At 37.6% G+C, this 26,883-nt stretch overlaps 1 pseudogene; it reads right to left on the reverse strand.

The window, feature by feature from the left end:
* Positions 1 to 3,905: 3,905 nt before the first annotated feature.
* On the reverse strand, positions 3,906 to 5,395 carry LOC100411877 (trifunctional enzyme subunit beta, mitochondrial-like; annotated as a pseudogene).
* Positions 5,396 to 26,883: the final 21,488 nt, after the last annotated feature.

Consider the following 26,883-nt stretch of genomic DNA (forward strand, 5'->3'; position numbering starts at 1 on the left):
TATCTCTTTTTCAGATGGCAGTTCTATAAAATGTGTCTGTGTAGCTGGTGGTTTGCAAACTGTCTAAACAGAACTACCTGGATGCCCATATTATACTCATTCAGTCAGAATATTGTGTCTATTTTTTGTGGCTTGAATGTTGAAACATAGAGAAGAAATGTAAATAACAAAAATTAAGAGCGTAACAAAATTAATTTTACCAAACACAATTAGGTATAGATATAAAGAGATAATTTAAAATAAATGTGTATTTGTATATATGCATATACAGTTGACTGTTGAACAACATGGGTTTGAACTGTGTGAGTCACTCGTGTGAATTTCCTTCCATCTCTACCAACATTGAGAAAGCAAGACCAACCCCTCCCCTTCCACCTCTTCAGCCCACTCAACATGAAGATGATGGGGATGAAGGCCTTTAAGATGATCCACTTCCACATTGTGAATAATAAGTATATTTTCTCTTCCTTAGGATTTTCTTAATGACATTTTTTTTATTGTACTTTAGGTTCTGGGGTACATGTACAGATCATGCAGGATTGTTGCATAGATACATGGCACTGCGGTTTGCTGCCTCCATCCCCCCTGTTACTTACATATGGCATTTCTCCCCATGTTATCCCTCCCTGACCTTCCCACCCCCCCTGCTGTCCCTCCCTTAGCCCCCCCAATAGACCCCAGTGTGTGATGCTCCCCTCCCTGTGTCCATGTGTTCTCATTGTTCAACACCTGCCTATGAGTGAGAACATGCGGTGTTTGATTTTCTGTTCTTGTGTCAGTTTGCTGAGAATGATGGTTTCCATATTCATCCATGTCCCTACAAAGGACACAAACTCATCTTTTTTTATGGCTGCATAGTATTCCATGGTGTATATGTGCCACATTTTCCTTGTCCAGTCTATTGTCAATGGGCATTTGGGTTGGTTCCAAGTCTTTGCTATTGTAAACAGCTCTGCTATGAACATACGTGTGCATGTGTCTTTATAATAGAATAATTTATAATCCTTTGGGTATATACCCAGTAATGGGATTGCTGGGTCAAATGGAATTTCTATGTCTAGGTCCTTGAGGAAGTGCCACACTGTCTTCCGCAATGGTTGAACTAATTTACACTCCCACCAACAGTGTAAAAGTGTTCCTATTTCTCCACATCCTCCCCAGCATCTGTTGTCTCCAGATCCTTTTAATGACTGCCACCATTCTAACTGGCATGAGGTGGTATCTCAATGTGGTTTTGATTTGCATTTCTCTAATAATAAGTGATGATAAGCATTTTTTTCATGTTCGTTGGCCTCGTATATGTCTTCTTTTGAAAAGTGTCTGTTCATATTCTTCTCCCACTTTGGATGGTTTTGTTTGTTTTTTTCTTTTAAATCTGTTTTAGCTTTTTGCAGATTCTGGATATTAGCCCTTTGTCAGATAGGTAGATTGCAAAAATTTTTCCCATTCTGTTGGTTGCTGGTTCACTCTAATGATTGTTTCTTTTGCTGTACAGAAGCTCTGGAGTTTAAATAGATCCTATTTGTCTATTTTGGTTTTGTTGCCAATGCTTTTGATGTTTTAGCCATGAAGTCCTTGCTTATGCCTGTGTTCTGAATAGTTTTGTCTAGGTTTTCTTCTAGGGTCTTTTCTATAGCTTACTTTAGTGTAAGAATACAGTATATAATACATATAATGTACAAAATGTGTGTTAATTGACTGGCTTCCAGTCAACTGTAGGCTATTAAAAGTTAAGTTTTGGGGGAGTTAAAAGTTTTATATGGATTTTCCACTACATATGGGAGTGGGATGGTGAGTTGTTCCTTACCTCTGTGTTGTTCAAAGGTCAACTGTGTATGTTAAATGTTTATATAAATGTATGTATTGATATAAAATGTATATATAAATGTTCTCAAACATATAAAATATGCATAGATTCAAGTTATATATATGTACCATATGCACATATGTATACATATTAATACAAGTTTACGTACAAATGCTCTTTAACATAGCAAGTTGAAAATATCATAATTTGAAAATGCATTGAATACACCTAACCTACCAAACATCATAGCTAGGCCCAGCCTCCCTTAAACGTGCTCAGAGCACTTACATAGCCTCTCATGGAGCAAACTTCTCTGGCAACACAGAACACTGTAGAGTGTTGACTGTGAACCCTTGTGATTGCCTGGCTGAGTGGGAGCTGGCTCCTTGCTGCTGTCCATCCGGGCAATAGAGGAAAACAGAATTTTCTATTGCATGTGTATTGTTCTCATACCACCATGAAGTTCAGAAATTGTAAATGGAATCATCCTAAGTCAAAGACCATCTGTATATCAGTTTATATGTATACGAGTATTTACGTAAATGTGTAAATGTATGTTTACATATATACAAGCGTATATATGTATTTTTTTGTATACATGTATACAAGTTTATATATAAATAATGTAATTGTATATGATTGATAGGGTTTGGCTCTATGTCCCCACACAAATCTCATCTGGAATTGTAATCCTCATATGTCCAGGGAGGGGCCTGGTGGGAGGTGATTGGATTATAGGGGCAGGTTTCCCCCTTGCTTTTCTCATGATAGTGAGGGAGTTCTCATGAGATCAGATGGTTTAAAAGTGTGACACTTCCTTGCTCTCTGTCCCTCCTGAGAAGGGGAGGCCTTGCATTCCCTTTGCCTTCCACCATGATTGTAAGTTTCTTGAGGTTTCCCCAGTCACGTGGAACTTTGAGTCATTAAAACTCTTTCCTTTATAAAATACCCAGTCTCAGGTATTTCTTTATAGTAGTGTGAAAATGGACTAATGCAGTGATATATAAGCATATTGGATATGTTACTATGTACATATATACAATAATTTTACTAAACAAAACCAGGTACATATATGGAGATGTAATATATTTTGTTGTGTTTTACTTATTTATTTGAGACAGGATCTTGCTCTGTCGTTCAGGCTGTAGTGCAGTGGCGTGATCTGGGCTCACTGCAGCCTTGACCTCTGGGGATCTAGCAATCCTCGTACCTCAGCCTCTGCCTTGAGGAGCTGGGACCACAAGCTTCCATGCCTGAATAATTTTTGTATTTTTGGTAGTGATGGGGTTTTGTCATTTTGCACAGGTTGGTCTCAAATTCCTGAGTTCCAGCAATCCACCTTGGCCTACCAAAGTGTTAAGATTTACAGGCATGAGCTGCTGTGCCCAGCCTAAAGACGTAATTTAAATATGGAGGTGGATATTCACTTATATATTATATAAAAGTATATATAAGTATATGTAAACACACATATTTGACCTTTTAATATATATCAACATATATAAACTTATATATAAATTATATATGTATACAACTTTAATATATATAGTATGTGATTTTACATTTTTTTCTAATATTTCTCTTTATTAAGGTTTCCAATATTTCACTTTAAGGTTGACCACCATATTTAGGTATCTAAACTCTTTTAAAATAAGCTTTCAGTGATGTTTAGATTCTGAATTATTTTTCCATAATTAAGTTAATTTAGGCACACTGGTTTGTATTTTATAGAGAACACTTATCTTTAGGACACAGATAGGAACAAGCATAATTTGCAAATATTACAAAGATGATTTCCAAATCTCAGTTGACCTCTTTTCTAATTGCAAACAGTCATTTAGTCTTTAGTGACAATAGAGACTAAAAACAACCTCCTACACATCTCTGTGTGAGATTCTGATGGCTTTGAAGTCCCTGAAAGAGTAGCAAACTGTGATTATCGAGAAAGTCAGAACACTGGCAAGGCTAAAGAGCAAAGCATTTAACAGAAGGCCACAAGAATTGTTTTTCTAAGAGGAGCTAAATGCATTGTGCATTGAAATGGTCTTGCCTAGTGTGAGTGTTGCACAGAAACTTCTGGTCATTTCTTCTGGATCTATTATTTTGGATAAGTTTCCATGATCATAGCATGGCCCCGTCCTCCAGCTGCTCAGGCAGCCACTAATCCATACTGGCCTCCTTCCTTCCATAAGGAAGGAGTAGCACCTTCCTTCCTTCCTTCCTTCCATAAGGAAGGAGTAGCACCTTCCATAAGGAAGGAAGGAGGCCAGTATCTGTTGGCAGCTGCCATGACCAACCTGTAGCCAGAGGCTCCAAACGGGTGTCCCAGGGACAGAGATCCACCCAGTTATGAAACTTCTCCAAAGGAGGCAATCCAACCTTGGTTTTTCTACCCACGTAGTTTTGTGCAAACCAATCAGAATCCGTGGCTTTAAAATTTGCCAAAATCTGGCCTGAGAAAGCTTCATGAAATTCAAAAGCATCAATATCATTCATGGTTAATCTTGCCTTTTCTAGAATTTTTGGAGTAGCATATGTTGGTCCAAGTAATAGTTGGTCTTTTGGATCCTGAGACACAAAAATATAATCCCTCAAATATGCCTTTGGCTTATCATCCATGGTCAGAGCCTTTTCCTCTGCCAAAATCAACACTGCAGATGCGCCATCAGTCAAGAAAGAAGAATTTGCAGCTGCCACTGTGCTGCAGGGCTTGATGAATGCAGGTGTTAGTTTGGCCACCTGTTCCAGTGAGGAAGGACAGATGCCATTATCTTTGGTAACTCTATCTTTTCCTGGTACTTTTAAGGGTACAACATCAGAAAGGAATCCTTCATCCTGTGCCTTCTTGGCCAGACTGTGAGAGTGTGTATTCATCCTGTTCCAGCTGAGAAACAGCAAAGGCAGTGGCCACTCGGTCTGCAGAGTGGCCCATGGTCTCACTGGTAGAGAACTCAGTAACTGCAGGGAGCTCAGGTGCTAGGAATTTCAATCGGAATTTAGAGATTAAAGATAGTCGCTGGCCCACAGATGTGGCCTTGTTGAGATCAAGCACCAGTTATCTCATTTTCCTTGAGTGACGAATAGGGACATCGGACATCAACTTGTCACCACTTGTCATGATCACATCACACTGGCCCAAAGCAATCAATCCAACACCTGTGGTCATGGTTTGGTTGGCAGAGATATAAACCATGGTGACAGTGCAAGCAGGAGTCTTGTCAGAGAAGCCAGCTCCAAGGGCAGCCTTTCTAGCCACATTGCTTGTTTTCACTTCCTAAATAACTGTGCCAAAGATGATAGAATCAACTACTTCTTTGACGACACTGGTCCAATGCATCAAACCCGTAAGTGCTGCTTTAGCCAAATCATGTGGCATCAGGTCTTTATATGAAGCAAAAATGGAGTGCAAACACCATGCACCATCACAACATTACTTATACTGGGTTTGGCTAACGTCTTCATTTTGGTCTGGACGGCTGGGGCAGCTCACAGCTGGGAGGAACAGCTCATAGGTCTTATGGAAAATCTGAGGGCCCATTTTGATGTAGTGGGAATATTTTTAAAAGTGTAAGTCAAGATAGTAGTCATTCTGGAATCTTAGCTGACATCCATGCAGAATCCTACTCTGAACAAGGTTCAGACCTCATGTTTTTACATTTTAAGTTTACATTTCAACATTGGCCTAGTCAATTTGTTAGCAGTACTTATGTATATCTCTGTTTTATTGAACTTATTAAGGTTAAAGCATCTTCACACTGAAAAAAATAATGCCTAAAATTTCCAAAAAAGAAATATATGGACAGCCTCCTCTATGCATCCCGCAGTATATTAAAAGCTGATTTACGAGCACTTTGGAAATTTCGGTGTCTGATTGAAACATCCCTGGAAGAGTTGGAGTTGTTGCTCTGCTGCAGATTTTTTCTTTATTTCTGTAACAATCCTTCATTAATACCTCTCCCCAATGATCATCTCAGCTTATTGTTCAGGAAGTTGCCCTGACGAGCCTCTCTTGCACACGATGGATACTGCTTAGCTAAAACCCATGAGGTAACACCAAAGATATTATAGAAAATTTTGGCTAAATCAGACTTGATCTGGGCACCAGAAACCTTTAGGAAAGAAGTAGCTGACAAATACTGTCAAAAGAAATGTTGGGTAATCCTGTTGGGAAATCAAAACGTCATTTCTTCATTGACCCTTTCATCAGATCTGACTTCCTAAAGAAAAGAAACAAACAGTTGATGCTTCCAGGGTGAGTTTTACACACCCATATGTTTTACTCTTCCCCTTAGCAAAAGCAAAACTCTACACGAGGCATAGCGATTTATTACCCTGCATCTCGATCTCTGCGTGCAGTATTCCTATCACACTGCAGTATTTCTGTAGAACTAAAATGACAGAAGCAAAAAGTGTCTAGATTCTGAAGCTGGAGGGCATCAAACATTTATGCCACTGGTGAAGCTATGGGTGACTTTCTCAAGTCTTTTTTTTTAAAGAGAAACAATTCTCAGAAAGTTATAATCCCACAGCTACTAGAAACAGAAATTCTATATCACTAACTGCTGGTATTTTTCTCTACGTAGCCCAAAGAGCAGCATGAAGACAGACTAAATTATCCACATTGGAGCTACCTGAGTCAATTCCTTCATCTGTAACTCCCAAACACTGAAAAATATTGCCATAAATATGATGCCTACGATTACTGTCCAGCATCATGCAAATGCCCACGTAGCCTGAATCTCAGAAATGTTCTTAAAACATCGTAAGGCTTTAGGGGAGTTTCCCCTCATGCTGTTGGAATTACTAAGAAGTCCTACAGTGGACCTCTTACTTTAGCACATCCATGGGCTAACTATGGGCCATGGGCCAAATCCCTCTCGCCACTTATTTTTATAAATAAAATTTTATTGGAAAACAGCTGAACCCATTCATTTATGTATTGTGTGTGCCTGCTTTTTTGCTACAATGGCAGAATTAAATTATTGCAACAGAGTTTATATAACTCACAGGGCTGAAAATATTTACTATTTGACTCTTTCCAGAAAAAGTTGGCCAATTTCATAGCACTGTTAACAGTACTAAAATATAAAGCTGTTTCCCCCTTTTCTTTTACTCTTTCTCAACTTGTCATGTCTTTAAAAATAAAATTCATTTTGATGTCATTCTAAGTAAGGAAAAATGAAAATATTTAGTCACTGGCATGGTTTACCATTTTTATCTTTATATTGTGCAATGCCAATTTTGAACTCCAATATCTGAGCAATTAACATGTATTGAGAATCGCTGAAATTACACAAGCTGTTATTTGGTAGCACATGCGTAAGTATCTACTGCATTCTTACCAGAACAGAGGAAGCGTGCTGCACAAAATGAACTCAGCTGACTTTATTTCACTTCTTGATCTGGACGTATTCTAGCAACACTGTACCTTCAGCTCACCGATGAGCAAGGAAGGCACACAATGAACAGGAACCATGGGTTGCCCTCTCATCCCCAGCCCTTCTATGGCATCATTTTCAGCATACGTGGTTGCCTGATGCGACAAGAAGAATAGGAGACAGAATAGAGTTTTTGTTTGTTCCTGGCTTTTTAAGAATGTCATTGCCACTTTTCTATATTTGAAGGAAGTTCTAACTTGGACACAAAGCATGGCCTCTCTGGGCTGCAAGAGCACACACTTTGTCATAGAAGTAACAGCCTCCCTTTGTGCACATAGTGAATCTCACCAATTCCCCTTTGCCAGTCCAGCAGAATTCTGTGCTCAAGGGGTTTCATATGGGTTGTATGCTATTGGGTAGCAAAGAACAGTGGTAGAAGTGCATATGGTACATATCTCCTCTGACCACGTGCATGCATGCCTCTTGTTCCATTGTGCTCCATGAACAAAACTAAAATGCAAATATTAATTATTTCAAGACAGCAGTAGCAGACCTCTAAACCTAGCATGGAGTGCATCTGACCCCAAGACCCTGTGCAACTGATTGGGGCCATACACCTGTGAAGGAGGCCCTGAGGTACAGAATGGAAAAGTAAATTAACGCTTCTGAATTTCTGTTTCAACCAATATTTTCCTTCCTCATCAAAGGAGACAACTATATTGAATTTCATGCTAAGTTTTCTAGAAGTACTCTACTGTTAGAGAATCTATTCTTAAGTTTTGCTTGATTTTGAATGTTATGTTGAAGTCCCATACTCTTTGTAGTCCCTTCTTTGGGTTCTCTCCTTGAACATGGTAGAGATTCACCCAGGTTGATTCATATTTAAGAAGTCTAGGGATCTTCATTGCTGTAGTATTTCTGTGTAACTGATTTAACACAAATGATTATCCATTCTCTTAATAAGCAAGTGTGTGTTCTGAGTTTTTTTTCAGGATTCTAAGCTCATTTGAATTTCAGTTTTCTGAGAGTTCTGTGCAGGAAAGTTTGTTATATTTTATTGATTTTTTTGGCATCTATTGATAAGTGAATCTAGGTAGATGATTGTTTATATACTATTAGAGGTGAATTATATTTTAAAAATATTCAAGCACTAAGAAAAATATTGTACATTTCTGAAAGGAACTTCAATTGATCATGATAAATATTATATTTTCTAGCTCCTTCAGCAGAAGTTGTTAGAAACATGCCTATAGATACTTCATGGTCTGAGGAGTTCCTGAGTATCTATGATATATTCATTCAAGTAGAATTCTTCATTTATGGTTCATTTTTAGAATAGACATTGTGAAGTGACAGAAAACTATTCTGAAAGCACAGTGACAATTTATAATCTAAGCAGATATGAGAGAAATTTCACATCTATCCATGCCTCAACATGCTCAACATCGTTCAGTGTTTTGGCCAACTATATGGGTAAGATATGATGTCTCATTGTTAATGACATTTAGGATTGTTTATGAATGAACTTTAAAGATTTAGTATTTTTATAAGATCTAAATGATAACTTTTCTCTAAACCACCTGTTAAAAATATTCCCTATGTTTATACTGTAATATATGTATGTGTGTTTGTGTGTATGTTATTGATATATTTGCTGGTAAAATACATTGAAAATATATTCTCCAAATTGGATGCCTCACCTATCAGTCTATTTCAACATTGGATGGACAGGATTTTTAACTTTAATGTAGCTAATTAAGTCAAACTTCACTTTTGGTTATAGTTTTTCATATATATATATATATATATATATATATTTTTTTTTTTTTTTTCTTTTTTAAGACAGAGTCTTACTCTGTGGCCCAGGCTGGAGTACACTGGCCTGATCTCAGCTCACTGCAAGCTTCACTTCTCAGGTTCAAGTGATTCTCATGCCTCAGCCTCCTGGGTACCTGGGATTACAGGTGTCCGCCACCACACCTGGCTAATTTTTGCATTTTTAGTAGAAATGGGGTTTTGCCAAGTTGGCCAGGCTGGTCTCAAACTCCTGGCCTCAGGTGATCTGCCCGCCTCAGCCTCTCAAAGTGTTGGGATTGTAGATGTGAGCCATTGCACCTGGCCCAGTTTTTGATATACCTAATCATCCAGTGTTATAAAGATGTTTTCAAACACTTTGAAGTTTTTGATTTTTAATGCTCCTAAGTTTTAAAGTTCTAATATTTGGCTTTAAGCTCTAAGCAAACCTGTAATTATTTTTAAATTTAATTATTCATTTAAAGTGTATCATTTGTACAAGGATGCTTCACTGAAAGGGTTACTTTTCTTCATTCATGAGTGAATGAAAAAACTATGTTTTTATACATATCTGTTTGGGTTCACTCTTTGTTTTTGTTGTTACAAAAAAACCTATCCTAGCATCAATATTATGTTCTTCTAAGATTTAGAAATAAATATCGTGGAACACATCTAGCACCTTCAGTATTATCATAAACATATTCTTGGCATATCTCAGGCAATTGTCTCTCTACATAAATTTTTAAATTAGCTTACCAATTTCTACAAAACATTCTTTTGGCAATTTTATTTAAATTTTATTGAACTAATAGGTTAACTAGGAGATAATTGACATAATTATTTATTGAGTCTAATTATATTTTGTCAAGTAAATTTCTTTGTTGCCTTTATAAATTATATGCTAATCTACATTTTCTAAATTATTATTAATGTTAATGGAAAGGAAATTGATTTTTTAAAGTTGATATTGTATTAAACAACACTATTAAATACTCATATTGTTTTGACTAATTATCAGCATATTTGTCTGGATTTTTTCTACGTACGATTGATAAATAATGACATTTTCCTCCTTTTCAATACATAAAACTCTTATTTCTTTCCTCTTCTGTATTTTGCTGAAGAGTGGCTCTGATAAAGGCTTTTTGTGTTTCCTGATCTTAAATATAACAAGCATTATCGCTACAGGTTTTCTCAGTGCTCTGTCCCTTGTTAAGAAAGCACCTTTGAATTCCAGTTTTCAGAGAGTTCTATGCATGAACATTTGTAACATTTTATGGATTTTTTTTTTGGCATCTATTGATAAGTGAATCTATTGAGATGATGGTTTATACATTAATAGGGGTGAATTGTATTTTTAAAAATATTCCAGCACTGAGAAAAATACTGTGTGCTCCTGAAATGAACTTCAAGTGGTCATAATGAATATTGTACCTTATGCAATCAATTTTCTTACACATGTGTATCTGTAATTTCACTTCTATGCTGATGAGTGAGACAGAACTGGAGGAAATCAGTCTACTACATTCTTTTCAAGGAACTTGAGTTTGACAGATTCATGCATCTCAACTCAGCATTGTAAACTCTTAACAGTGAACTCGTCATTGTTGGGACCAAAGTGAAAGATAACTGCTATCTAAGTATCAGTGTTAGAATACATCATTTCCAAAGTTTCCCCTCACTTTAAGTTTCTCTGAGGCTTGACGTATTTTTTTTAAATAAATTGGATATGCAATGATTACTTTTATAATTACTGAATTCATAATACATTTGATAAAACAATTTCATTTTAAGTAAAATATTTAACAGTGCAGTTTGGTTCACGTTTATTATGCTTTGAAGAATCCTTTATATTACTTGCCTAGGGACAGTCTATATGGGTAGTCAGCTGATCAATATTCTGCTAAACTTTACTTATGAGATTTTCTATTTAAACAATTATGTATTGTTGCTTTTGTTCGTCATTAGTTTAGTAATTATATCTTAAAAATTTAGTATATACTGTTTTAATTATTATATAGGGAATATCTATTTATCTATTGCTTATATCTATATTTATTTACCATCTATCAGTATCTATTATCCCCCATCATCATGATCTATTATCTATCATCAAATTATCTATCATGTATTTATATCTATTATCTATTCCTACATATCATCTATCTATCTTTCTCATTAACATACCTACCCATATCTATCTATGTACCTTATCTATCCATCTTTCTATCTTTTTATATTACACTGAAGTGGCTTATCTTTCAGTGGTGGGGGACATTTTAGGCACAAAGTATAGATTCTATATAATCTTACTGAATTGAGGTGAATTAAAAGCATTTTTTGGCAGGATGTGGTGGCTCATGCCTGTAATCTCACTACTTCGGAAGGCTGAGGCAAAAGGATTGCTTGAGGTCAGAAGTAAGAGACCAGCCTGGACAGTATAGTGATATAAAATAATAATAATAATTAGTCAGGTAGGTGCACACCTGTGGTCCCAGCTACTTGGAAGGTTGCAGCAGGAGGATAGATTGAGCCTGGGAGATTAAGGCTGCAGTAACCCCTGTGCCATTCAATACCTCATGCCATTGCCACTGCACACAATGCCCCATGACTGAATGTTTATAAATATGTTTCTATTAGTCAATATTGACACAGTTATGTATATCAACCAGAAAACAAATAAAAGATTAATACATTGATATCTAAAATAGCTTTATTTGGAAAACAAAATGGGCCTTTACAAACTCAGGAAAATATTCTGGTCTTTGAACCCCCCTATGTTTTTCTGTTCACGGATATGACCCATGGGCCTATGCCAATGATTCTGGCAAATAACATTGTTCTTATGATCCACCGCTGGCCACAGATAAAACATGCTAGTTTATTTAAAAATCAATTAAAAATAAAACTGATGAGAGGACCATTGGTGTAGAGAAAACAATATCTTAAAAATCTAACACTAAAGGACAGAATTAGCTGAGTTCACATAATTTATCATCCCTGTAAAGATGGCAATGTGTGGTTGAATGTAACACACTGAAATTAATGTTTGATTGTGGGTAGAGTGAATCCAAAATTTATTTTTATTTTCTAATTTTTAAAAATTTTAATAGCTTTTGGGGATACAAGTGGTTTTTTTGTTATATTGATGAATTTTACAGTAGTGAAGTCTGAGATTTTGGTGTACCCAACGAGTGTACAGTTTACCTAATGTGTAGTTCTTTGATCCCTAGCCTCCCTCAGAATCAGAAACTGTAAATTAAGCTTTGATTCACAGTTGTAAGAAGCATGGTATGCATCTATAAACATAAGCATTACATTTATATCTAACCTACGGTACAAAGCCCAAGAGGTTTAAAAATAGCAAGGATGCAAGGGAAAACATCTTTAAATAAATAGATAAGATCTTACAGCAAGTAATGAAATGGAATCTGAAAATGTTGTAAATGCATACAATGTTTGATCCAAGTGTATTTTACCAAAAAAGTAACAATAAAAAAAAAAAATTGGCGAGGCACAGTGGATCATGCCTGTAATTCCAGTACCTTGGGAGGTCAAGGCAGGTGGATCACTTGAAGCCAAGAGTTGCAGACTAGTCAGGTCAACATGGTAAATTCCCATCTCTGCTAAAAATACAAAAAATTTTAGTGGGGCTTGATGGCATGCACTAGCAATCCCAGCTACTCAGGAGACTGAGGCAGGAGAATCACTTGAACCCAGGAGGTGGAGGTTGCTGTGAGCCGAGATGGTGCCACTGCACTCCAGCCTGGGCAACAGAGTGAGTAAGACTCTGTTTCAAAACTAAAAAAAAAGAGAAAAAAATTATTTGTGTATAGATAGATGTACACACACATAGTGTGTATGCATATGTTTGTTTGCATAGAAAGACAGAGATGTAGATGTGAATACTTATCACGTATCATACTAGTCTATCTTTTGTCTATTATTTATCTTTCTATCTTCATCCATCATCTATCTCATCTATCAACTATTATCTATCATCAATAATTTATATTTCATAGGTATCACTTAAATATCTTTTCTATTATCTTTCAATTCATCCATCATCTATCATTATATATTTATCAATGTTCTAAATTTCATATATATTATTTATCTCTTTTCTATTATCTTTCTCAACTACCTATTCTGTTTATCTATTTATCAATTATCTATTATCAATTATCTGTGTTCATAGCTATCACTTAAATATATTTTCTATCATTCATCATCTAGCTATATCTGTTGCTTCTCAATTATCTATATTTCATATCTATTATTTAAATAGCATTTATATTAGTTATCCATTCATCCATCATCTATCTCTCATCTATCCATCTATCATATATGCATCTATCTATTATCATCAATTATCTATATTTTATATCTAGACAATTTTCTATTATCCATCTATTCATCATCTATCAGTCTGATCTATCTATTTTACCTATCCACGAAACCAAACACAAACATCTGAGTATGACTGTCCACAGATTGTGAATTTCAAGGAGAAAGGGAAGAAGAAAGAGTAAAAACCCAAGGCATTTCCCCAGGGACCTTCCTCCCTTGTATTCCACCCACATCTCCTAAAGTGGGACTAGATAGTGTGATTCTGTGAGACAGAAGGTTGAGTGTTTACTGCAACTTAGTCAACAGAAAAGAAAGGGGAAAAGCAAGTAGGGAGTGTATTTTAACAGCCATTCCCCAGGGCCTGTACGAGTTATCAATTTAGGTTACGTAATTGTATTTGCCCAGTTCCATTCAATATCTCTGTTCATTGGCATTAATACTGTTTTTGGTTACGTTTTTGCTTTGCCATTTTCAAAGGGAGATGATGCTTGTAGAAGTGAATCTTTGTGACTTTATTGAAGATTCTACGATACCCCTCTGGTACTGAGTTTATGAAGGAGAAAATAGTGTCGTTTTCGACATAAATCTAAGTTTTATGTGATGGTACAATTTTCCGTAATTTTACTCTTTTTCAGAAAGAAATATGAGGAAAACTACTCTATGCCTTGGGTATCCATCCATTATTTCAGAGTGTAAAGATTGCATATCTTTAAAGATAAAATTATTGTAATTCCGAGACATGATGGAAGAAAACTCATACGAAGTCTATTTTCATCACCAGAAGCAAATCAAAGGACATCACCTAAATAATTCATTTTCTAAAGTAGTTCAATATTTGGGATCAATATATTCATGCCAGTATCTTGATAGATGTATGAATGAAACCTGAAAATACATACTATAAATTTTATAAGGTTTCATTTTAAAAATACTGTATTAATCAATTGTGCCTAAGTCATATTCTCTTTTTTTCAATACCAAACACTTGCTTTCATGTGTTTTCTGGCCACTTCAAAGGGCAGCGTTGGTAAGAGTCAATCCGATCTCTGGCTTAGTGAAGTCGCATGTTTTCTTTTTTGCTGTTGTTTTTTGTTTGTTTGTTTTTGAGACGGAGTCTCGCTCTTGTTCCTAGGCTGGAGTGCAATGACACGATCTCGGCTCACTGCAAATTCTGCCTCCCAGGGTCAAGCAATTCTCCTGCCTCAGCCTAGTAAGTAGCTGGGATTCCAGGTGCCTGCCACTGTGCCTGGCTATTTTTTTTTTTTTTTTTTTTTGTATTTTTACCAGAAATGGGGTTTCACCATGTTAGTCAGGCCAGTCTTAAACCCCTGACCTCAGGTGATCCACCCACGTTGGTCTCCCCAAGTGCTGGGATTACAGGCAGGAGCCACCATGCCTGGCCTAACTCGCATATTTTCAATGTCTGTCTTCAAAGCTCAACTGCCAAGTTTTCTTTTATTTAATGTTTGTTGAGAATTACAGAAACAATTACTTTCCTGTATTTTAATGAGATTTCTTTTTCCTTCTTCTATTTAATTACTGGAGAATTATTTACAAAGTAGAAGAATTATGAAGAAAAATGGTCTAAAAAATAAAAATACTGTGGTCTCATAGACATATTAGATGAGGTAATCACTGATTAATCTTTTGAGACACCTCCGATAAACTTGGGATCTCTCTATATTGGGGATATCAACCACTTTTTAAATTTTCACTTTTTCTTTTGGAAAGAGCATGTGAGAAGTGGGTAATTACAAGTATTTGGCATTTCAAAGATTTTTGTCCTGGTCTCCCAAATGCCTCTGGTTCTGTGATTTAAGCATGAGAAGCAAGAGATTGTGAGTAGGCTTATATTATAAACAGCAGCAGACAAGCTCTGAGGCTCTGCAGTCTTGACCTTGAAGATTACTCAATCTTTATGATTCCAACAAAGTGCTGGTGCTGTTACTGAACTCATCTGGGGTCCCCTTGCCTGGCACAGTGAGGCCAAATACTCGCACTGAGGTTTTGCAGCAGGAGAAAGGAGGGCATTTATTTGCAGGACACCAAGCAAGGAGAATGGGGCAGGTCACACTTTACACCCAACCTCCCGGATGGCTTGCAAGTAATGGGTTTTAAACGCAGGGGTACATCTCAGTAAAGCAGAAGCCACAAGCAATGTCGTAAATCAAATCACAGAGATTACACATTGGTTTGGTGGTGGGCCAGCTCTCACTAACACAGGCCTCCCTCCGTAACAACTGTTTCAGCACCTACTGAGTGGTGAAAAATATTAAAAGCTGATAGAGCCAGCGCCCTTATATGAAGGCTGGAATGTAACAAAAGCCCACCAAGAGTTTTGCCCAGGCCTCTCCTGGACCTTGAAGCATAACGAAGGAATTTTTAACAGGACCTGTTTAGGATTAAACAAGTTTTTTTTGCGAGTCAAGAAACTCGCCAGACCTCCACAAACAAGTTTATGGGGGTCCAAAGGAACTCCCCAAACTTCCATGATTTCCCGGGAGACAAGATAAGGGTAATCACACCAGCAACTGGACACATTTAGATTAAGTGAATTTACTGAGGCTCCAGAGGAAGGTCTTCAGGACTTAAGACATTAGTTCTGCATTAGAAGTGTGAAATCACTTATGTCCATAGATGAATGCACACATACACATAGCCCATACAGCTTAGAAGGTGTATAAGCTCTGGAAAAGTTTGTAATTTGAGTTGGTCTGGCAACAATTTCCAGGCTCTCTTCCTGTAACCAGTTACAGAAATGAACTGGCTTTTTTCCCAGTTCATTTGCATCTTGTTATTGGGCCTCAAGAATAAGCAGCCCAGCCCTCAGTTTGGTCTGGGAACAGTTTGACCTAAAAAGGTGGATATCTTAAAGTGGGAAGCCCACACGTTATGAGTGGATTCAAAGATTTTCTGATTTGTGATTGGTTAAGGAAGCAATGTTTTATCTCAAAAAATTGTGTTCAGCAAAAAAGAATGTTAGCTCTGACCTGTGGGTGTGACTTCCTCCAGTCCCCTTAGGAAGAAATTTAAAAAGAAGATCGTTGATCAGAGTTCAGTCTTTACTTTTCCTTTATCTGAGGTCTACATGCTCGTGGATCCATTTGGTCCGGCTGTGGGTTTCTGAAAAACGACTTAGATATATATGTTAAAATGTTAACTTTCATTCCATGGGGAACCAAACGTCTCGTGACTAACTTTCTTGGCTATTGTTAAAACTACTGTTACCTTCCTGCTTGTCAAGTTGCTCATTAACTTCTCAGGGATAGCCAGGTGTCTGAAATTTCCCTTGATGGAACTCAAGATTTTCTTAAATTTCTATGCTTGAAAGGGCACCCTGCAAACCCCCTGCTCCATCTCAGTGGAGGGGAAATTTAGGATAACAAAGTGGTCTTCAATAAAAGTTTTGTTATTGCTGGGTGTTATTTTAGTAGAGTTTTTAAAAAGTTCCTAATAGTCAATGTTTTGCATTGCTAAACTATACAACTTTTTTTGTGTTATTTTAATAATTTTTTTCTTAATCCTGGCTGCTCTGCCTATGGAGTAGCCATTCTTTTATTCCTTTACTTGCTCAAGTACTATGCAAGACAAAATTTTATAACCCGACATCTGACAACATTTAAAATCCTCGTTTGACAAATCGTAAAAGTCATTATCACTCAGATGCCTGATATATATAAATATATGTCAAAATCCTTTAGGATGTATCTCTAACCCTAGAAATTGACAATAATGAGCTATGGAATTTCACTAGAGCCCTGTTGCCCTGGGATACAGCAATGGTTAAGAAATCCTTCCTCTTTTGGGTCCAGCAAGGAATTTCGTTCATAAGACTTAGGTGAGAAAGTCAGAGGTCACAGCCTCTCAACACCCCCTACACCATCTCACATCTTGTTTTTGTATGCTAAAGTCATATCAAATCCTTCAAATATTGATTTGTTGTCTTTTAAATGATAAACTGAACTGTTTCACCCTAATGCATTAGGCAGAACAAAAGGCTTGCGAAGGGAACTTTTGTTAATAAGCATAATAGGCTGGCCTGAAGTTAAACATCCTCTCACCTACTGATTGGATCAATTACCTTTACATCCTACACACCCACAGAAGAAAAGTTCCTTTTCTGCCTAAACTTTGAGATGCCAGCAGATATCATAGAAGGAGATTTCACCCAACTGCTGCTATAGTCATCCCGTTGCGATCATCCTATCCGGAAAAAAGTCTACTTATGGAAATCAAATTTGCTTTTCACATGCCAACATTCCTTTTTTTTTTTTTTTTGAGACGGAGTCTCACTCTGTCGCCCAGGCTGCAGTGTGTAGTGCCATGATCTCAGCTCACTGCAACCTTCAACTCCCAGGTTCAAGCGATTCTCCTGCCTCAGCCTCCCAAGTAGATGGGACTACAGGTGCCTGATACCACACCCTGCTAATTTTTTGCATTTTTAGTAGAGACAGGTTTTTACCATGTTGGCCAGGCTGGTCTCGAATTCCTGATCTCAAGTGATCCACCTGCCTTGGCCTCCCAAAGTACTGGGATTTCAATTTGAGCAACCGTGCCCAGCCCCCATGTCAAAAATCAAGTAAGAAGAATAAGGACTTGATGGATCTCAGAATTTATTCAAGAAAATATAACAAAAATCTATGGCTTTTTTTTTCAATCTCTGAAAATATTTTATTGAGGATACAAAAAAATGGGTGTTGCAGTCGACATACCTGGTTTATATCATTGCCCCTTTTGTAACCGGTCCTGTGACCTTAAACACAAACAAGTTACTTGCAGGTGACTTACATCCTCTAAGCCTGTGTTTATTCATTGGAGGGAGGAAAATTCTTACAAGAGGATGATGTCAAATACTATTTAAAACTAATATTTGTGGATGTCCATGGAAACAAAAGCCTAGCTACATAAAAAACTACTAATGGAATGGAAAATTGTTCACCTGTCCTCATGCCAAGTTCTCTCACCAAGTGAATCGTTTCTTATCATTTCTTCTTTAACTCTTCTTTGAGCCAAGATGATACTTCCAACTTCTTTATTAACATTAAGATACATTTATTTACTCCAACCTAACAATGACAAATAATGCATCCTCAGAACTTCATCACTTTTATAATTCTGCACTTTTTGAAGGATTCAGTCTAAATATTTTTATATCTCTATATCTTGAACTATTACATTTGGACTGTAGAACTTAGCATCTTAGTCTAAGTGATTAGCAAAGTAGACATTATATATTTTCCTTGATATCTCCTCTTGCTTCCTTAATTTACATTGGCTCTTCTATTCATTAATTGATCAACGTTTGAAACTGATATTTTTTAATCTGTAAAAGTGATGACTTCCTATTGGCTTCCAATAATGTTGATTCTGAAAATTAAAACCCAATCAACAGAATTGATGATAATTTTTATGTGGATATTTACCAGTGGACTTCAGGGAGTATGAATGAATCTACAGAAACCTGTGTAATTTAGTCCCATGACATTAAACCTGAACTGCTTTAAGAATAGTCCACACATCAAGACAGTCATATTCTTCTTTCTTAAAATCCAGCTCATTACTTGAAAACATAGCATGACTGTGATTTTCCCTGAAGTTCACAATTACTCTTCTATTTCTCATTGTCAAGATAAACATCCATTCTTCCTCCCTTATCTCAATAGGAGTTCCTAGTTCACATTCAACCTTCTTTGAATAGACTGTCTTTTTAAATTTTTCTTCTCAAGGTATCTCTTAGCAGGCTTCTCTATTTCTTTGAGTCACTGGGTGAAATCATGGGTAAATATTAGTGTGTCATGCTATCACATTTTAATGTCTTTCCTGTAGGCAGTATTTCAGGAATACTTGATATATTTTCTGGGCTGTTACAGATATTGGTGAATTATCTGATTCATTCATATTTAAATGGCCAATGCAATCCAAAATATAATTTCAACCTGTCATTATATTTAAAAATTCCTGACCAGGTGCAGTGACCCATGCCTATAATCCCAACATTTTATGAGTCCAAGGTAGGCAGATCACTTGAGTTCAGGAGTTAAAGATCAGCCTGGGCAACACAGTGAAAGCCCATCTAAACAAAAAATGAACAAAATTAGGCAGGTATGGTAGCACACACCTGTAGTCGCAGCTACTGAGGAAGCTGAGTTGAGATGATCACTTGAGCCTGGGAGGTCAAGGCTGCAGTGAACTGAGATTGAGCCACTGCACTGCCAAAACAGAGTCAGACCTTGTTTTTTATTTTTTGTTTATTTATTTTTTGAATTCTCACTGTCCATTCATCTCCTAACCTTTTTCAAGTTTGCAATGGTATATGAAGAATGGTGTCATGCTCACTTATGTAAATGTTTTGCGGGGGTTGTTATTGCTCCTATAGGATGTATTGCAACACCCTGCAGCTCTTGCTTTTAGCTTCTGGCCACACTTCTGGCTCTATTTTTCCTGCAGATTCACATTCCTAGAGGAGAGAACTTTCATCAGGGTCCTACCTGGGGGCTCAGGGCTGTCATCTTCCAGAGGACATTTGGCCCGAAGAAACTGTCAATCATTTTGTGCTGCCCAACACCACCAGACAACCAAGCCTGCATTCTCTCAGTTTCACCTCTTTATTCAGTCTTCACCAAGACTTGCAGACAACCTGGTACCATTCAACTTCTTCAGGTAAGAATCAGACTGCAGGCTCTCTACTCTCTGAACCCCAGATTCACAGAGAAAGTCTCTTGATGCTACGCTTCGAATGTTTGTGTTCCCTCAAAATAACATTTTGAATCTTAATATCAAGGTGATGGTCTTAGGAGATGGCAGGTGATGAGGGTGGATCCCTCAGAACTTGGATTAGTGCTCTTATAAAAGGGACCCAGAGGTCTTTCTTACCCCTTCCACCATGTGAGAACACAGTGAGAAGTTACCATCTGTGAATCAGGGTATGAGTCCCCAGCAGACACTAAATCTGCCACTTTTTTCCAGTCTCCAGACATATAAGAAATGAATGCCTGTTGTCTAGAAGCCACCCAGTCGATGGCATTTTTGTTGTTGTAGCCCACACAGGGTAGGACACTTGATGTATCAATTTCACAGTGAAATCTCCCTGATACTCTCCTATGAGAAGGGAAATACACAATACTTGAAAATGTCCCATGAAGGAGCTGTCACCAGCTCTCAGTTATTTCACTGGATACTAACATTATTCTTATATATCATGGAGATTGGAGATGAACTTTGGGGTCAATATTTCTGCCTAGATCATCTAGTACTGAGAGTCAAGGAAGGAAGAAACTGGTTGGGCAGGCAATTAGGGTGGGTCCTTCGCTGAGTTCTTTCAAACAAAAGAACAGCCTGTAGGCATAGATAATGGAACTTCCACAGGGGAGCTTGCCTGAGATATGCCCACAGCCTCACAGATAAGAAGGGCTATGCAGGAGACTTTCTCAGACATGCCTGCAATGGAAAATTCTGTCCTCTGACACATGCGCAGTAAGGGGAACAAAGCAATATGGAGTTGCTCAAGCTAAGGGCTCTCATGCATACTAGAAGGATTGGGTAGAGCTACCAGAAATTCATGCCTTATGCAAATGAGATGCTCAGTCCTCATCACTTCCTTATAAAAGCCTCTGAATTCAACTGTGAGATGGCATCCCCTTTTCAAGACCCCGCTCTGTGGCAGAGAGTTTTCTTTCTTTCTCTTACTAAACATCTGCTCTAACCTCACCCTTGGCATGTCTGTGTCCTTGATTTCCCCAGCCATGAGACAAAGAACTTGTGGTGGCATGCCAGACAAGGAGGCTGGCTTTAGTACTTTATTTTTGGACACAATGTTTCTTAGTTTTGGAGCCTTTTCTGAAATCAAGGCAACCAGTTTAATCTCACATGCAGACACACACACACATGCATGCACACAGACACACACACATATAACACACTAGTATATGTGTGTGTGCATTTACCAGATTCCTGAAGGATATCTCCTTCACTATTAACAGCGTGCATCTATTTATATGTCTGTGACTATGTTTATTGTGAAAATAAATATAATTTAAAAGCTGTGGAGCCCCCCCCCCCAAGAACACGTCAAGTCTTGAGAGGGATGTGACTGTGATCTGAGCTACATATGGTGACAACTTCTGTTCTCAGATTACAGATTAACTCACTTTTTAATTTTCCTTGTAATGTACAAAGACTAGAGAGAATTAAGCAACATCAGAGACAAAAACCTTCTGTCTTTTTAATGAATGATGCTTGTGATTGATCAACCTCCCTTGGGTTGCTCTGCTTCACTTCGACTAGATAAAGAAAATCCATGACTATTACACCCTCTGTTAAAAAAATGTTAAATGTACCCTTCCCAAAAAGAAACTGCCTATAACCAATCCAATTGCTGCAACTATGTGCCAACATTGTATGAATAATGTGGTAATCTTGCTAAAAAAACCCTCTGTCTCTGCCTTCATAAATGAAACCTTAACTTGCCTACTCCATAATTTTGGAGTTGGTGTGTTGGGTGTGATCCATCCATCTTCCCACTTTGCTCTTGAATAAACTTTCTTTGAATTAGATTCTGATCCTTTTGGTTACTTAAGGTTGACACTATGTTTATATATGTGACTCTTTCATAAGACATCTGAAAGGTTGGAGTGTGCTCACGGTTGTTAAAGGATTTCATATTTTTCTACATGTGTACATAGGTCTATGTCTGTGTAAGGGATTCTTGAAGGACTGTTCAGGATGCTGTCACAGATACCATGAACTGTAGGGCTTACGCAACTTATTTCTCAGAGTTTTGGAAGCTAGAATCCAAGATCATCAAGATTCCAAACTGGTTTCTGGAGAGGGCTCTCTTCCTGGTTTGTAGATGATTATTTTCTCACTGTATCTTCATATGATATAACCGCCCAATGGATTTATCTTGCTTGTTGCCTAAACAGAGCCAATTTCTCAACACAGGGGAATTGCACCAGAGAAATAGGAGTTCATGCAGAGCCAGCTGTGCAGGAGACCAGAGTTTTATCGTTACTCAAATCAGTCTCCCTGAGCATCAAGGGATCATAGTTTTTAAGGATAATTTGGTGGGAAAGGGGAAGTCCAGTGAGGGAAGAGTACTAATTGTTTGGGCTGAAGATAAAATTATAAGGAATTTAAGCTGTCCTCTTGGGCTGAGTCAGCTCCTGGGTGGGGGCCACAAGATCAGATGAGCCAGTTCATTGATCTGAGTGTTGCTAGCTGATCCATCAAGTGCAGCGTCTGCAAAATATCTCAAGTACTGATCTTAGGAGCAGTTTAGGGAGGCTCCTAATGTTTTAGCCTCCAGCAGCATGACTTCTAAACCATAATTTCTAATCTTGTGGCTAGTTTATTAGTTCTACAAAGGCAATCTAGTCCCCAGGCAAAAATGAGGTTTATTTTGGGAAGGGACTGTTATCATCTTTGTTTTAAACCATAAATGAGTTCCTCCCAAAGTTAGTTCAGCCTATGCCCAGGAATAAACAAGAACAGTTTGGAAGTTAAAAGCAAGATGGAGTTGGTTAGGTGAGATCTCTTTCATTGTCTCAGTCATGATTTTCCAAGGGTGGTTTCAGTGACAGCCCTGGGCTGATCATCTTATACAGGCATCAAACTCATCATGGGAACCCCACCTTCAGGACATCATCTAAAACTAATTACCTTCTAATTCTTCATCTTTAAATACATCTCATTGGGAGTTAGGGTTTCAGCCTACGGGGGGACACAAACATTTAGTCTAAGGTACCCTCTTACCTGTCACCACTTTACATCTTTTTCCATGTCAATGTCTACATCTACATTTATAACCATTTATGTTTATATTGTAGGAGCCAAGGAAAAACCTCCCCTTTGTTCTCTGAACATTTGCAAAAAATCTGCTGACAATAGGCAGATTAATAAGGTTCCATCCTGTAATTGCCCTGTGGACTCATTTTACCCATTGTCCAGAGAGAACTGATTGATCAACACAAGGAAAATGCAATAGAGGAACAGTTTAATTCACTGAGAGCTGGCTAAACAGGAGACCAGAGTTTTATATTTACTCAAATCAGTCTCCTCAAAAATTTGGAGATCAGGAATTTTCCTAAGATAGTTTGGTGAGTAGGGGGCCCAGGAGTGGGAAGTGCTGATTGGTTGGGTTGGAGATGAAATCATAGGAGCTGAAGCTGTCCTCTTGCACTGAGTCAGTTCCTGAGTGGGAGCCAGAAAACTGGTTGGTGAGTCTTGGTATAGCCATTGGTAGTCAGAAATGCAAAAGTACCTGAAAAGACATCTCAAAAGGCCAATCTCGGATTCTGTAATAGTGATGTTATCTGCAGGACTAATTGGGAAAGTTGAAAATCTTTTCAATAGATTGATCTCCCAAATATTGGCTGGTAATAACTATGCTTACATTATAGTAGAATTCAGACCCCTCTCATCCTTCTAAACTGGTAGCCTTTTATTAGTTTATAAAGGCAGTTCTGGAAAATGCTATTATAATTTAAACTATATCTGGGAGTGGTGGCTCACATCTGTAATCCCAGCACCGTGGGAAGGCTTGCTTGAGTTTAGGAGTTCAAGACCATCCTGGGCAACATAAAACCCCATCTCTACAAAAAAAAAAAAAAAAAAAAAAAATACAAGAACTTAGCCAGGCATGATGGGTTGTGTCTGTAGTCCCAGTTACTGGGGAGGCTGAGGTGGGAGGATCACATAAGCCTGGGAGGTAGAGGTTACAGTGATCCAAGATCATGCCACTGCACTCCAACCTGGGTTACAGAGAGAGACCCTGTCTCAAAAATATAAAAATAATGAAATAAAGTATAAACTAAATTTCTCTCAACATTAGCTTGACCCATGTTCAGGAATGAATGAAGACAGCCAACCTGTGAAGCTAGAAGCAAGATGGAGTCAGCCATGTCAGGTTTCTCTTACATTTTGCAAAGGTAATTTCAATACAAATTTGTTAATGTGGGTGGAATCTTACAAAATTTCTTAAGGAAATGGCCAGATGGTTGATACTTTTATACCATCCTGGGGTTATGTAAATAATAGTGACTCAGAGCATATGCAAAACAGGTTATAGTGGTAAATTAGGTTATGGTGTCTAGACAGGTTGTGGAAGAGGGAGTGGAAGCACCTGGCTAGCAAAGGTGGTCTTCTTATGCAGATGAAACCTTCCAGGTAGCAGCCCTCAGAGAGAATAGATGGTGAATATTTCTTTCAGATCTTAAAAGTTGTTAGATTCTTAGTTCACCTTTACTAGATCAAACAAAGGAGAACCTCAGAGAAAACCTGGCTATATCAAGGCAGATTTTTTCTACAGATGCAAATCTCCCCCACAAAAGACAGGTTTTTAGCAATTCTTATATATATATATATATATATATATTTTTTTTTTTTTTTTTGAGACAGAGTTTCACTCTTGCTACCCAGGCTGGAGTGCAATGGCGCGATCTCGGCTCACTGCAACCTCCGCCTCCTGGGTTCAGGCAATTCTCCTGCCTCAGCCTCCCGAGTAGCTGGGATTAAAGGCACGTGCCACCATGCCCAGCTAATTTTTTTTTTTTTTTGTATTTTTAGTAGAGACGGGGTTTCACCATGTTGACCTGGATGGTCTCGATCTCTTGACCTCGTGATCCACCCACCTCGGCCTCCCAAAGTGCTGGGATTACAGGCGTGAGCCAGCAATTCTTATATTTATAACACTTCTGATTAGTCATCTTGAAAGATACAAAGAAAATGCATTGTAAAAGAAAATAAAATTTCAGAACCCTCTAAGTTTATGATGACGAGGAAAGTTAAAGTCTGAATACGGAGTCATATATCATGTCTACAGTTTTGCTTTTTAGATTGTAGATAAACTGTCTTCCTCATTGTTTTTGTTATGTAAATGACTAGAAGAGACCAGAGACTAGACTTCCCCTTTCCCGTCATCGATCTGTGTTACAGATAGACTAACTGCATCCTTTATCATGGTGTACCTAACTCAGATCAGATGGTGCCCAAGAACCCAGATGACAGTTACATCTTCAGTATGGAATGTTGCATACACCTTTCCCAAAAGAAAATCACCACTTTACGTAACCAAATTGTTATATCTATGCATCAAGCCTTACAGAGAAAGACAATTAAATTCTGTTATATTTCCCTAAACTTTGTCCACATAAGGAATTAAAAATGTCTACACTTCAGAACCCTGGCTTCTCTCCTTCAGAACCTTTGCTTTCTGTGTCATCTGTCCTCAGCCTTTGTGCTTGAATAAACTCTCTTGGAACTAGAATCTGACATTTTTTATTGCTCTTGGTTGACAACATTTCGGAGTAAAATATTTTGATTTCTTTCAATATTTATGTAATGAATTTCTTTTCTAAAACCAGTTTATTGAGGTATGGTTGGCATATAAAAAGCTATACATATTTATTCTATAGAATGTAATGTGTTTAAAGATGACTATATGTCTATGAACCTATTGAATTTAGTTTAGAGTTTAATTTAAAAATAAAAGTAGTAACACTTAAAAAGCAAAATTGCAGACATGCTATGTGACTATGTATCCAGGATTTAACTTTCCCCTTGGCATCAGAAACTTAGAGGGTTCTGAAATCTTATTTTATTTATGATGCATTTCCTTTGATATTTCAATTTGGCTTATCAGAAGTGCTATAAATATTAGAATTGCTGATAACAGTAATACTGCCTTTGTAAAACTAACAAATCAAGCACGAGATTGGAAATTATGACACAGGAGCCAATTAGCTAGCGGTCAGAAGATTCCCAACCTCCCCAGTTGCTCCTATAGATAAACTTACTATTGTAAAACCTAAGCTTGGTGAGTAAGGTATTTTTCAGACCCTGCATTCTGGTGAACCAGCTGGTGCTAACCAAATCCATAACCCATACCAAGTAACTGGCTCAAACTTGTCTTGTGACTCCCATAGACAGACTAAAGACAGCAAGAAGACAGCTCTAATCCCCTATGATTTCATCCCCAACCCAACCAATCAGCATTCCCCATTCCCTACACACTTATTAGTTTCTAAAAAAACCCTAGCCCCTGAATGTCCAGTGAGTCTGATATGAGAATTAAATTCATGTCTTCCCTGTGCCTAGCCCTGTGATTCAACTCTTTCTCTACTGCCATACCACTTTCTGAGTGAATTGGCTCCATCTGTGCAGCAGGCAAGACGAATCCATCGGGAAATTACATCATGAAAGAAAATCAAAGGGTTTTCCAAAGTACAGATGCAAAATGATAGGTTATTTCCCCCACAGAAAAATAAAGCTCAATTTCAATCAACAGTAAACAGAAGGCATATATTAGTGACAGATACATTTATATGATTTATATGATATATGTTGCATATATCATATATATGTGACTTAGGTACAGAGTGCAAGTAATTTACTGGCAGAAAATAATAACATTTTCTTCAGACTTCTCCATAGCTACACTTACTGAGAGAATAGATTAGCACAATTTCTACATAGTAAATACATTTAGATTCTCAAATTTGGATACCTTGATTATTTCCTACTTAAATCAGAAGAAAGCAGTCATTATGAAAAGTAAGA

This window comes from Callithrix jacchus, chromosome X, assembly GCF_049354715.1.
Source record: "Callithrix jacchus isolate 240 chromosome X, calJac240_pri, whole genome shotgun sequence".
In the NCBI taxonomy this organism is placed as follows: Eukaryota; Metazoa; Chordata; class Mammalia; order Primates; family Cebidae; genus Callithrix; species Callithrix jacchus.